Genomic DNA, 13,898 nt, shown 5'->3' on the forward strand with positions numbered 1-13,898 from the left:
AGAAATCAACTGAAAGTTAAAGCATAGTCCTAGAGATCAATTGGAAAGAACATATCTAGAAGGTTGAAGAAAAAGTCAACTTAAAAACTCTGAATCATCACAAATGAGTCAACAAAAATATAATCTACTTCTCTTTATCATTTGGTAAAAACTATTATTTTATTTTTCTTTTATTGTTCCTTTTTTCTTTGACTCATCATATCTTTATGTGTTTTTTCTTTTATTTGTATTAAAAAATTTTCCTTTTACAAAACCTAGTTTATCTAAGTTAAACTTTTCCTTTTCTTATAAACCTACAAAATTTCTAATTTTTCTTTTAACTCTAAAATTTTTCTTTTTGCAAATCCTAATTTTTTTAACATGAAATATTTGTTCGCTTTGTAAAAAAAAAAAAACTAATTTTTTTTCTATCCCAAAAAATCATTCCTTTTGCAAAATTTTAAAGAATTTAATTTTTCTCCAACCACTATTTTTTAATGATAAACCCTCTTGTTTTTTTTTTCGTAAACCTAGAAATTCTAATGTTTTTCTAACCCTAAATTACTTCTCTCTCAGTCAAACCCTAAAAAAAAAATATAAATCCATAAAAATTAATTTTTTTCACTAAATCCAAGTATTACCTTTTTGCAAACCCTAAAAATAAACTATTTTTTTCTAACTATTTTTTTTTTTTTGCAAACCCTAAAAAGAATATTTGTTTTTCAAACCCAAAATCATTCAATTTTTTACAAGGTCTAAAACAAACCATTTTTTTCAATCCTAACAATTTTGTAAATTATAAAAATTTAATTTTTCTAAATCTTAAAAATTCTTTCTTTTCATAAATTCTAAAAACCCTAATTTCTTTGCATATCCTAACCTTTAAAAAAAACTTAATTCCTAAATCGAATAAGAGTCATTTCCTTATCATTTTTGTTTGCTCTTGTTTTTGTTTATTTGTTCTGTATGTCTCTCATTTGTTTCTTTTTTGCGTGCAAAAATCTCATATTAAAAGGTACATAAATTTTTCATTATTAAAAAAAGGAAGTCTTTTGAATCCACACAACGACCAAGTAATTTTGATAGAGTGGAGGATCCACCTTCAATGTTGCTTGGATCGAAAGGGTTTATTGAATAGCCGTGTGCTAACTTGAACCCTGTGCAAGAGTAGATTTACTTAAAAAATAATAAATAAAAATCAAGTTTTAAAAAAAAACAAAAAAGACAAAAAATCTTTGAAACTTATCCAAAATATAATTTTTGAAAAATATTTATGTGGTAACTTTGATTCCTATGTTACACACGGAGGACAAACCCTTTTTGAAGTTATTTGACTCAATAAAAGCATGGACAATACACTGAATCAGTTTCCCTGTCGATTTATTTTTTTAGAAGATTCGAATCTGTATTACATTGATTTAATCGTTACTGCTGAAAATGATTGGGTTAAAAACCATGTTTGAAAAATTAGTTGAAACCTGAACAAATTGCTCTGCTACTCTGTTTCGTTGTAAAAATGAAGGCACTCTGAATTTCCAAATTAGGATTTCTATGAATCTGATTGTGTAAGGTTATGCATCTGCATTACATATTCTGACAACAGACTTGAATTCAATACAAAACAGTAATCTGTACTTCTAACTTTGAACCCATTTTACAAACTGAGAAAAATATATTGAATAAAAATGATGAAGATGAATGTTTGGAGTTACATTCTGTATTGTTTTCTGGTTTTAAGTTAGAAGAAATTTTTGAATGAACAATGGAGAACAATTCTGAAGTTATTTTCTAGAAAATCAGAATATGCACTGTGCTAATTGCCTGATTAAATTTCTACGGAAGTTCAGTAATAAATAAAGACTTCCATAAAAATATTTTGATTGAAAGTTGATTGTCTGAAATTATTTGCTGAACCGTATTCTGTCTTTTAAGTTTTTAGGAAAAGTCAGAATTGAAAATTAGGGAACTGTTCTGGTGCCATCTGGACCAACAATAGAATAGACATCACTCTGAATAGGTTTTCTCTGTCAATTTTGATATGATGATTCTGATTGGAATAATTGAAACTACATTGCAATATACTTGAACCAAAATTCTGCAGAATCTAAGTTGATAACAACAAAATTTTCTGAAAAGGGTGAATTGAAAATTAGAATGCATGATTGTGATAAAGTTGAGTTAGAAATTATGCTGGAAGCAGTAGAGTGCATACCTGGTTGAAAATTGACTAAAGCCTTGTGATCTTTTCACAGAATTTTGTTGAAAATTGGTGAACTTGTAATATTACCTCTGCCTCAAGTTGATATTTTATGAGAGTGTGCACCCTAAATTCATATAGTAGGATTTTACATGCTTTGACTGTGAATGCTTAAGTTTGTGCAGCTCTGTGTTGATATTGGCATGTTGAATTAAATTATTAACAGACTGCATGATAAATAGTGTTAGAAAAAAAAAATCAAATTCCTGCAAACTTCTTGATTGAACTTCTCTGATGAAAAGAATTGAATTGTTGCAGTATAAAAGTACCATTATGTGTTCAAATTTTACACTTTTCTTTTTGCAGAAATTTAAAAATGGTCAGAACTTCTCTAAATACACCAGTTGGACCTTCAAAAAAGAAGCAAGCTGAATCTTCCACCACTCCAAGAAGAAGATCCAATAGAAATCTTCAAGCTGGATCAGCTAGAAATACTCCAGTAGCAAAGAGGGCCAGAACTGATGGGGTATCACCCTCCTCACCCATTGAAATTTCTGACCCACCTCAGCCAAGAATAGCTGCACCTTCAACCTCCTCACCACCTGCAACACATGACCCAAGATTTAGAAGTGTGGCTCATGAAAACTTTTTCAGAGCCAACATCCTGCGAAGAAAAATTGTTCCAAACAGAGCTTTTCAAATAGTTGGGAACAATCATCCAGAATTCACAGAGGAAATTCAAAAAAGAGGTTGAGAATTCTTTTGTGCAGTGGCTGGTCAAGGATGGAGAGAAATTACACAAGAATTTTATGTCAATGCCATGAGGTTCAAGGGAAAGCAAATCCCTAAGTTCAGCTCGATGGTAAAGAGAATGAGGATTGATTTCTCACCTGCAAATATCAATAGGGTACTGAAAATTAACACTGCACAACATTCTGCACAACTGGACTTCAAATCATTTAAGGAGAGTCCAGACATTGACTTTGTGCAGATTTTGGAAAAGATTGGTAGACCAGGCACCACATGGGAGCTGAACCAATCGAAGAAGCCCAAACATATAATTACCAAGAATTTGCTGCCCTCCTCCAAAGTGTGGAGCATGTTCATTTTGAACTCATTCATGCCTATCAAACACAGTTCCACATTGGCTGTCAAGAGGGTTGTTTGCTATAGTCTCTGACATTTACATAGATGTGGGAGAAATTATAAGTGACTGCATCTTAGGCATTCTGAAGACAAATAGGGATTCCCTGGCTTTTCCCTCAGTCATCACCTTGTTATGTGAAGATCCAGGAGTAGAAATTGGAGATTATCAAGAAAGGATTAGGGCTGCACCTTCCATTACTGCAGCCATGATAAAAGAAATTTATGCTACTGTCTCCTGCACTTCTGTAGCTCTCATTCCCTCCAGTACAAAAAAGAGAAGCCTATGATGATGAAAGATACCTTGAAGCTACTAGCTGAGGGACAAAATCAATTGGCAGAAAGGCAGAATGAGCTTCACAACAATATAAAGGCTGGAGTTATGCTGATGGAGTGCATAATGCTCAACATTGGGCAGAAAATGGGGATGACAAAAGAGGAGATGTACCATACTCTTGATGTAGCAGAAAATGCTCAATGTCTTCGCTCCTCTGTGTTTAAAAACATGCCAGTCTACAGAACTCATTTTCCTCAGCAAACATTTGAAGAAGTAGTGGAGGAAGAAGAAGAAGAAGAGGAAGAGGAAAGTTATGAAGAAGAAACTTCAAGAGATAAAGATGGAGCAGAAGAGTAGAATAAGAGTTTTATTTTCTGTTGTTTTTCTTTTAGTTCAGTATGTAGTTTTAAAAGTTTGTAAATTCAGTAGTTGTTCAGAACATTTTTAATATTTTAGCTTTGATTCCTACGTTACACACAGAGGATACGTAGGAGCGGAAACCTGATCTGTCAAGTTCAATTAAAAAAAAATTGAGTTCAAAATATTTTTAAAATTGTTTTAAAATAAGATTAATTTCTAGCACATTTTTTTATAAAATTAAAAAATGAAGATTTTATTTTATTTTTAAAAAATAGAAAATAGAAAATAAAAAAATAAAGTGTTAAGATAAGTTTTTCTACTATATATTTCTTTAATACAAAGAATGAAAAAAAAAAAGAATAATATTTTTACAAATAACTCATTCCTTTAATTCAAATATTTTTTATTGTATTTCCTCATTTTAAAAAAACTAAAATTAAAATCTCTCAAAAAATTTGTAAAAATTAGAAATAAATCTAAAAATAATAATAAAAAAATTTGAAAATAGTAAAAAAAATATTAATTAGTTTCTTTTAGAGTGAAATAAATGTTTTTAAAGTTAAAATAAAATTTTGTACAATTAATTCAAAAATAACTGTTTTAACCAACGGACGTCGTAAGGTGTTAATACATTTCTTATACGTAAACGACTCCCGAACCCAAATCTGTTTTCGAAGTTTTTTTTTTAATTAAAAGTTTTTTTAATATTTTCTTTAATAAACTTTGGTAGCAACTCCTTCTCATCGCCGTTCTGTCATGGCCTCGGTTGCAACATTATTATACATTTTTTTATTGTTTGACAGTAACAAACGTTAATAAAGGTTAACTAACGAAAATCAGGTATGATCCTTTTGTGCATTTTTTTATTTTTTTTATTATTATGTTTTTTTATATTTTGATTGCTTACACAACTTTAATATATATATATATATATATATATATATATATATATTTTGCCTATGTTCTTCACTTTTTGTCTCCAATAGTATATTGTTATAAAAAAAGAGTTATTTTCTTGTTGAATAGTGTAAATATAAATTCAAGGTTGACCATTATTTATGTACATATTTATTTTGCTAAAATGATTTTATGATGGATATTTTGTCAACTCTTTCTTGCCATTGTTATTTGCAAAAGATCCTTCAAATGCATTCAAACTATTAAATGAAATTATAATATTTTGTATATTTAACGAGTTTGACAAGTTAATGTTGAAAATAAAATTAATTATTTCTTTGATATAACATATGCTTTATATACTAATATTTGAAGTGATTAGTATACATGTTTATGAAATATTAGTTAAAACAATTGTTTTATATACTAATATTTAAATAGATATTAGTATACAACCAATGAAGTTAAAATAAAAGTCCAAACTTTTTATTCTTAGAGCTTTTCTATTCAATTGCATTAACTCATTATCATACTACTAGAAGTCAATTGGTATTTTTAGATTGTTGGACATCTTTGTTTTTGTTTGAATATATGGTTATATTTTTTGATGTTGTAGAATATATTAAAGTTGCAAAATTTGTAAAGGGTGAGAGAGCTTGAAAGTTATGCAGTCCAAATCAAATAGCAGTTGTGTACAAGATTCTAACATACAACTTGTAAAGGGTGAGACAAATGTATTTTTGTATTTGATGATTCAAACATGCAACTTTAAATATATTTTTTTAGATATCTTAGTTTGCAAGTCATATAAATGTTAGGATGATTGTAATTTTTTTAATCGATATCTTTCTTAAATGAATTTTATGTACATTTAGTTTGTATCAATATTAAGTACAATAAAATTTCCTATTTAATGAATATTACTGTTATTAATAATCTCTTTTATATTTATTATTTTCTTGCTAAAATAATCTCTTTTATATAAAATAAGGTGTTAACAAATTTATTATAAAAATTTACATTTTTCAAACAAACAAATACACACACACACACATATATATATATATATATATCACAGGAAGAAAATATTTCTAATAATATAAATATTTATTTGATAAATAAGCATAATATAATATATATATATATATATATATATATATAATAAAATTAATGAAAAAGTTGTTAATGTTTATATTTTAATCAAATTTAATTTATTATTTTTTTATGTTGTTGAATTGAGTAAATAAAAAATACTAAATATATTAAATTTAATTATAAATTATAACTTGTTATATGTAAGATGTTACTTAGTTTAATTTAATTTTAAATACAAAAACAAAAATCTAAATAAATCATGTAAAAATTATGATTAACAATATGTTAGTATATTAAAATAATTTACATCAAATTTTTAGTATTATTAATTAAATAAACTTAATTTTATGAAAAAGCTGACACACTCAATTATTAAATTCTATTATTTTACTTTATCAATATACAGATTTTTTAAAATTTGCATAATATTATATATTTTAATTTGTAAATTTTTATTTATAATAACCTCTTTTATATAAAATAACAAATTAAAAAATTTATATTATTTGGATAAACGAATGTACATATAAAGATATATATATATATATATATATATATATCACATGAACGAAATATTTATGTTAACATAAATACTTATTTGATAAAATTATGCTTTTTAATAAAATTGATAGTAAAAATTGTAAATTTTTTATTATAATTAAATTATTTTTTATAATCATCTATTTTGTTGAATTAAGCTAATAAAAAAAATTCAATATATTAAATTTAATTATAAATATAATTTATAATGTGTAAGATTTTTTTAATTTAATTTAAATACAAGAAAGAAAATCTAAATAAATTACGTAAAAATATGATTAATATGAGGTTAGTATATTAAAATGATTTAGATCGAGTATTTAATATTACTAATTAAATAAACTTAATTTTTTAAAAATGCTGACACACTTATTTATTAAGTTCTATTATTAGACAAATTTTTTAAAATTTAAATAATATTATTATATATTTTAATTTTTAAATTTTTATTTATAATAATCTCTTTTATATAAAATAAAATGTCAAAAAATTTATTATAAAAATTTAAAGTATCTAAAAAAATTCATGCACATATGAGGATATATATATATCAAGAGAAGGAAAAACTTACATTAATATAAATATTTATTTGAAAAAACTAGCATAATATATATAATCTATACATTTCAATAAAATTGATGACAAAAATTATTAATTTTTTTCGTCATAATCAAAGTGTTATTTATTATCTTTTATTTTATTGAATTAAGTTACTAAAAAATGATAAATAGATTAAATTTAAATATAATTTATAACTTAAAATGTGTAAGATTTAATTTAATTTAATTTTAAATACAAGAACCAAAATCTAAAAAAATCAGTAAAAAATATGATTAATGATAGATTAATAATTTATAAAAATTTATATTAATTTTTTAATATTACACATTAAATAAACTTAATTTTATAAAAAAGTTGATACACTCATTTATTAAGTTTTATTATTTTACTTTTTTTAATAGACAAATTTTTTAAATTTTGAATAATATTATCATATATGTTAATTTATAAATTTTTATTTATAATAGTCTCTTTTATATAAATTAAGAAGTTAAAAAATTTATTACCAACATTTATATAACTCAGACACACGAATGCACAAATAAGAATATATATATATATATATATATATATATATCATGGAAAAAAATATTTACATTAATATAAATATTTATTTGATAAAATTAACATAATATAATATATATATATATATATTTTAATAAAGTTAATGATAAAAATTATTAAGTTTTTTATTATAATCAAAGTATTTTTTGCTATCTTCTATTTTGTTTAATTAAGTATATAAAAATGATAAATATATTAAATTTAAATATAAATTTTGACTTATCATGTGTAATATTTAATTTAATTTTAAATACATAAAGAAAAATAAAACTAAATCACGTAAAAATATTATTAACATCAGGTTAGTATATTAAAGAAAATTTAGATGACTTTTTAATACTACTAGTCAAATAAAATTAATTTTATGAAAAAACTGACACACTTATTTATGAAGTTATAATATTAAACAGATTCTTTAAAATTTGAATAATATTATTATATATTTTAATTTATAAACTTTTATTTTTAATAATATTTTTTATATAAAATAAGAAGTTAAAAAATTTATTATAAAAATTTATATTATTCGAACAAACAATGCATATATGAAGAGATATATACATATATATCATGAGAAGAAAAAATTATATTAATATAAATATTTTTTTAAAACAATAGCATAATATATATAATATGTACATTTTAATAAAATTGATGACGAAAATTATTAATTTTTTTATTATAATCAAAGTGTTATTTATTATTTTCTATTTTTTTAAATTAAACTAATAAAAAATGATAATTATATTAAATTTAAATATAAATTATAACTTATATTGTGTAAAATTTCATTTAATTTTAAATGTAAGATAAAAAATCTAACTAAATCACGTAAAAAAGTATGATTAATAACACGTTATTATTTTTTTAAAAATTAGATTCATTTTAATCTTAATAATTAAATAAACTTAATTTTATGAAAAAGTTGACACACTCATTTATTAAGTTATATTATTTTACTTTTTTAATGGATAGATTTTTTAAAATTTAAATAATATTATTATATATTTTATTTTGTAAATTCTTATTTGTAATAATCTCTATTACATAAAAGAATATGTGAAAAAATTTATTATAAAAATATATATTAGTCAAACAAACGAATGCATATGGGAATATATATAGATGTATATATCAGAAGAAGAAAATATTTACATTAATATTAATATTTACTTGATAAAATAAGTATAATATATATAATATGTATATTTTAATAAAGTTGATGACAAAAATTGTTAATTTTTTTATTAAAATTAATGTGTTATGTATTATCTTCTCTTTTGTTGAATTAAGCTAATAAAAAATAATAAATATATTAAATTTTAATATAAATTATAACTTATAATATGTAAAATTTTATTTTATTTAATTTTAAATAAAAAATAAAAATTTAACTAAATCACGTAAAAAAATATCATTAACAACAAATTAATATGTTAAAATAGTTTAGATTGATATTTTAATATTATTAATTAAATAAAACTAATTTTATGAAAAAACTGACATACTCATTTTTTAAGTTCTATTATTTTATTTTTTCAATTGATAGATTTTTTAAGAATTGAAAAAATTTATATCATTGAACAAACAAATACATATATGAGGATATATATATATATATATATATATATATATATATATATATATATCAAGAAGGAAATATTTACATTAATATAAATATTTTTTTAATAAAATTAGTATAATATATATAAAATGTATATTCAACGAAGTTGATGACAAAAAATAGAATAATTTGTGACAAATATATGCAAATTCAATTATTGAATATTTTAAATTTATTGTATAATTTTTTAATAATTAAAATTTTAAAATTTAATATTATAAATTATTTTGTGTATTGTATGGGACTAAACACTAGTATATATATATATATATATATATATATATATATATATATATAATTTAATAATAAATAACATTTTTTGAATTTCTTATACAAGTAATTTTAATAAAACTATTAAATACTATTTTTATTAATTATAACATATTTATTAAACATATAACTTTTCATATTATCCTTTTATAAAAACTATCAATAAGCAAAAAGGTAATTGATATAAATTTGAAATCTAACATATACTAACAAAAATTATATTGTTATCTACAGTAGAATTAGCTCTTAAAATTATTTTAAAGCAGATAATCTAAGAAAATATCTTAGTTTTCTGCTATTGTATAATAAGACCACTAGATCCACTTATAAGGGAATTTTGGAGAAAACAGTGTCACGACTAAGCTCTTGGAAAGCTTCCTCTCTCTCATTTGCAGGTAGATTGACCCTTGTCAACTCAGTTATTTCAACTTTGCCTATCTATATTGTGCAAACAGTCATGTTTCCTCAGGCCAACTGTGAAGAACTTGCTAAATACGGGAGGGACTTCTTATGGGGAGACACCCAGGAGAAGAGAAAATCTCACTTGGTTAATTGGAATTCAGTTTGTAAACCAAAAGCTTTGGGAGGTTTAGGTCTGCGACACTCTAAACATATGAATTATGCGTTCATGATGAAAGTTAGTTAGGGTCTAATACAAAACAAAGATGCGCTCTGAGCTAAGGTAGTGAGATCTAAATACAAATGTGGTGTGACATAATACCTATTGTAATAGAAAACAAAAAGAGTCCAACTTATGGCACGATGTGTGCTCAAGCTAGAAGGTTCTGAGTGCAACCTTTTATGCAGAATTGGTAATGGAAATAACATCAAATTTTGGTGCCATAATTGGGTGCCGAATGTTGGCCCTTTGGATAATGTAACTTTGCATCCAATTTTGCATAGTGACAAGGAGGCTAATCTAAATGTGTTCTTGTTAGTCTTAGGAGCTTGGGACTTATAAAAATTACAGCTAAGTCTCTCCCAACATATTTGTGAGGTGATTATGGGGATAGCTCCACCATCCCCTTGGAATGGTCCAAATAGTATAGCCTGGAATTAAACTAGTAATAGTTGTTAGAATTTTCTATAAAATTCGTTATAGACTACAATCAATTGTGGTTATTTTTATTTTGTTAGAAATGAGCTAATATTGCAATAGTTGTTAGATTTTTCTATAAAATTCGTTATGGCCTACAATCAATTGTTGTTATATTTATTTTGTTCTAATATTGTGATTTATTTGATAATGCTTAAGCCTATTAATAATATGATTAATTACTTATGGACTTTGGACACTTAATATTGATCTATGTGGGATATAGTGTAGGCCTAATCTCTAGGTCCATAATGGAAAGTGTCTAAGGTTAATAAATATGGTGGCTAAGTTCCCTTTGCCATCACATAAACACATTTCACTGCTCTCTAAGTTTACCTATTGAGAACCTAGGATTAGAAGAGCGTGATTAGGTAAAGGAGGATCTTAGTTTTTCACTAATGAAAGGATTCACACTTCACTTAAGTCATTTATAATACAATTTATAATGTCTATAAGTGACTTTATCACTGCTTCATAATTAATATTCTAAATTTATATAATTAGATCTAACTCAATTTATTCCTACAATGGTCACTTCTCTATCAAATCTGCTTACTTAGCCATTATGGGGCAATAAGAACAACAAGTAAGTCTATTTAAAAGCATATGGAATTGGCAGGATCCTCAAAGAGTTATAACTTTTCTTTGGTTAGTAGATAAGGATGCCCTTCTCAATAATCAAAATAGGCTCAATAATGTATGTCTTACGAGACTGTGAGAAGGCATTGGAAGTTTGGAAGAGCTTTGTGCCTACAATTGCTTTGTAAACATTTTTGTCTATTGGTAGATACAGTAGATTAGTTATAACCTTTCTCATGGTTGGGGACGATATACAACTAAGGAATGGGCGATTATTTTTGGAAATATTATCTTGCTACTATGGCGGCATAAAAACATTTGAGGAAAAAATGGTCAGCAAATAGAGTATTGTTCGACAAGTTTGGGCTAAAGTTGCTGAAAATATAAAGATATTTGAGATCAATTGTTAACTGGATCCAAAAAGAGATATCTTACGACCTTACGTCAGTTGGTACCCCTCCTCATGGTTGGATGAAATAGAATTCAGACGATTCAGTTATTACTTAGAATGAAAATGGTGGTAATGTTTTGCAAGACAGTGAGGGATTTATGCTTATGCAGTGAACTTGGAGAAGTGCAATATCATGCAAGCTGAGCTTTGAGAAATTTTGCATGGACCTCAGCTTGCATGGACTTTAATTAGCATAACAGCTAGGTGTACAATAAATACTTGTGAAATCTAATTCAATTAGTAGAGTATTGTATTTAAATTATAAAAATACAGTAAATATTTTTTTTCTAATAAAATTTTATTATTATTAACTGTTTATCTTAATTCTAAGAGTTAATTTTAACAAAACTTATAATAATTAATAGTTACATTATTAACATAATTGAAAGGTCAACGAAATAGTATATAATATTAAATAACATTGACAACTAATTAGTAACATTTTATTTATATTATTATGTACCATTAATTATATATTATATTTTTAGCTTTTTTTTAACCCATTTAATTATATATATATATATATATATATATATATATATATATATATATTATCAATAGTGATGTTATTGAAGAAGTTAAAAATACATCAACGATCTGTTTGATGAATATAGTTAGATTTGAAATAATGAGATATAAAAGTTTAGATAACTACGAAATATTATAAGAGTATCTTTTATTTTATTTTTAAAAATTTTTTAAGAAAATAAATAAATAAAATAATGTCATTTTATTAAATATTTGAGATAAATAAAAATAAATAATATAACAGGATTTAAATATTAAAATGATAAGACTATCCTTTTATAAAATATAATATAGTTTTGTAAGCAAACAAAAAAAAATAATATAATATTTAAAATTAACTTTAACTTTAATTTGTTGACTTTTCAATAGAAAATATATGAATATTATAAAACAAATTAACAAAAATTAAAAAAATTTATGTACAAAAAAAATTGGTAAATTGGCATTAAACTACAATATTTTTTTAAAATTATTTATGCAATTAAAATTTATTTTTGAAATAAATTACAGTTAAAACAAAATGATTATAAATAAATTTCAATTAAATTTCATAGAATGAGAATATGTTTGATGAAATTATTTTTTTATGAGATTTATTTTTTTTAGAAAAAATGTTTATTTAATATTTTTTTGAAAAATTCATTAAATTTATAGTTAATAAATTATTAATTTAAATTTTTTTTGAAGCGGGTGTGAAGTGTGAATGAATTGGTCAAAATCGTGAAAAACTGGTTTAAAACTCAATTTAAATTGGTTATTTCATATTTTAATAAAATTTATATCATAATTTAAAAATAAAAACTCATATATGATATATATGCATAAAAATTATGATTATCTATTTCAATGCTTTTATTTTGTAAATCATGTAATATGATTATTTTATAGTAATTTAAAATTTCAATTAATTTAATTTTTGCAATTTAATACTTTACATATTATATAATATTAAAATTAAATATTTTATTATTAATGACTTGATTATAGTAAAACAGTAATTAAATCAATAATAATAAATTATTTCTATCGGTTGAAAGACTCATATAATTTGAAAAATAAGAATATTTTATCTTGTAATAATCTATTGTAAATTGGCGTGGATGCTTCTATAATATTTTATACTGCTATTTAAATATTCTATATATTTATTCTTAATTTATCCGTATAGCTTCACAAAATATCATATTTTTATTATATGTTTTTTAATTATTAAATATAATTTTAGGATAAAAGACTTAATTTAAAACATTTAAAAATTAAATAAATTAAATATCAACAATTAAAACTAAAAAAATAAAAGTACATTAAATTATAGGAATCAAAATTGTGATTAAGCCTATATTATTCATTTTTATATTATAAATGTAAATATTCATTAATTTATAGGATTCACTTTCTCTCCTTACATTAATTACTTTTCAAAGGTGAAATTAATTTAATCAGTCTATAATTTTTTTATATTATCATCTGATTATAAATTATTATATTAATAAAATATTAATTTGTATAATAATTAATATAAAATTAATATCTATAATATATTTTAATTAATTAATATTTTATTTTTATACACCGTGCATTATATTTAACTCTTTAAATATTTACAATTTGATTCTGTGACATCATATGAAATTGATAAATAAAAAATTTATGTATTTTAATTGAAATAATATATTTTTATAATTTATTTTAAACTTCAAAAGTGATGTTATATCTTATACAATGAGTAGTTTATTT

The sequence above is a fragment of the Abrus precatorius genome, unplaced genomic scaffold (genome assembly GCF_003935025.1).
Source record: "Abrus precatorius isolate BTA unplaced genomic scaffold, Abrus_2018 Scaffold2, whole genome shotgun sequence".
NCBI lineage: Eukaryota > Viridiplantae > Streptophyta > Magnoliopsida > Fabales > Fabaceae > Abrus > Abrus precatorius.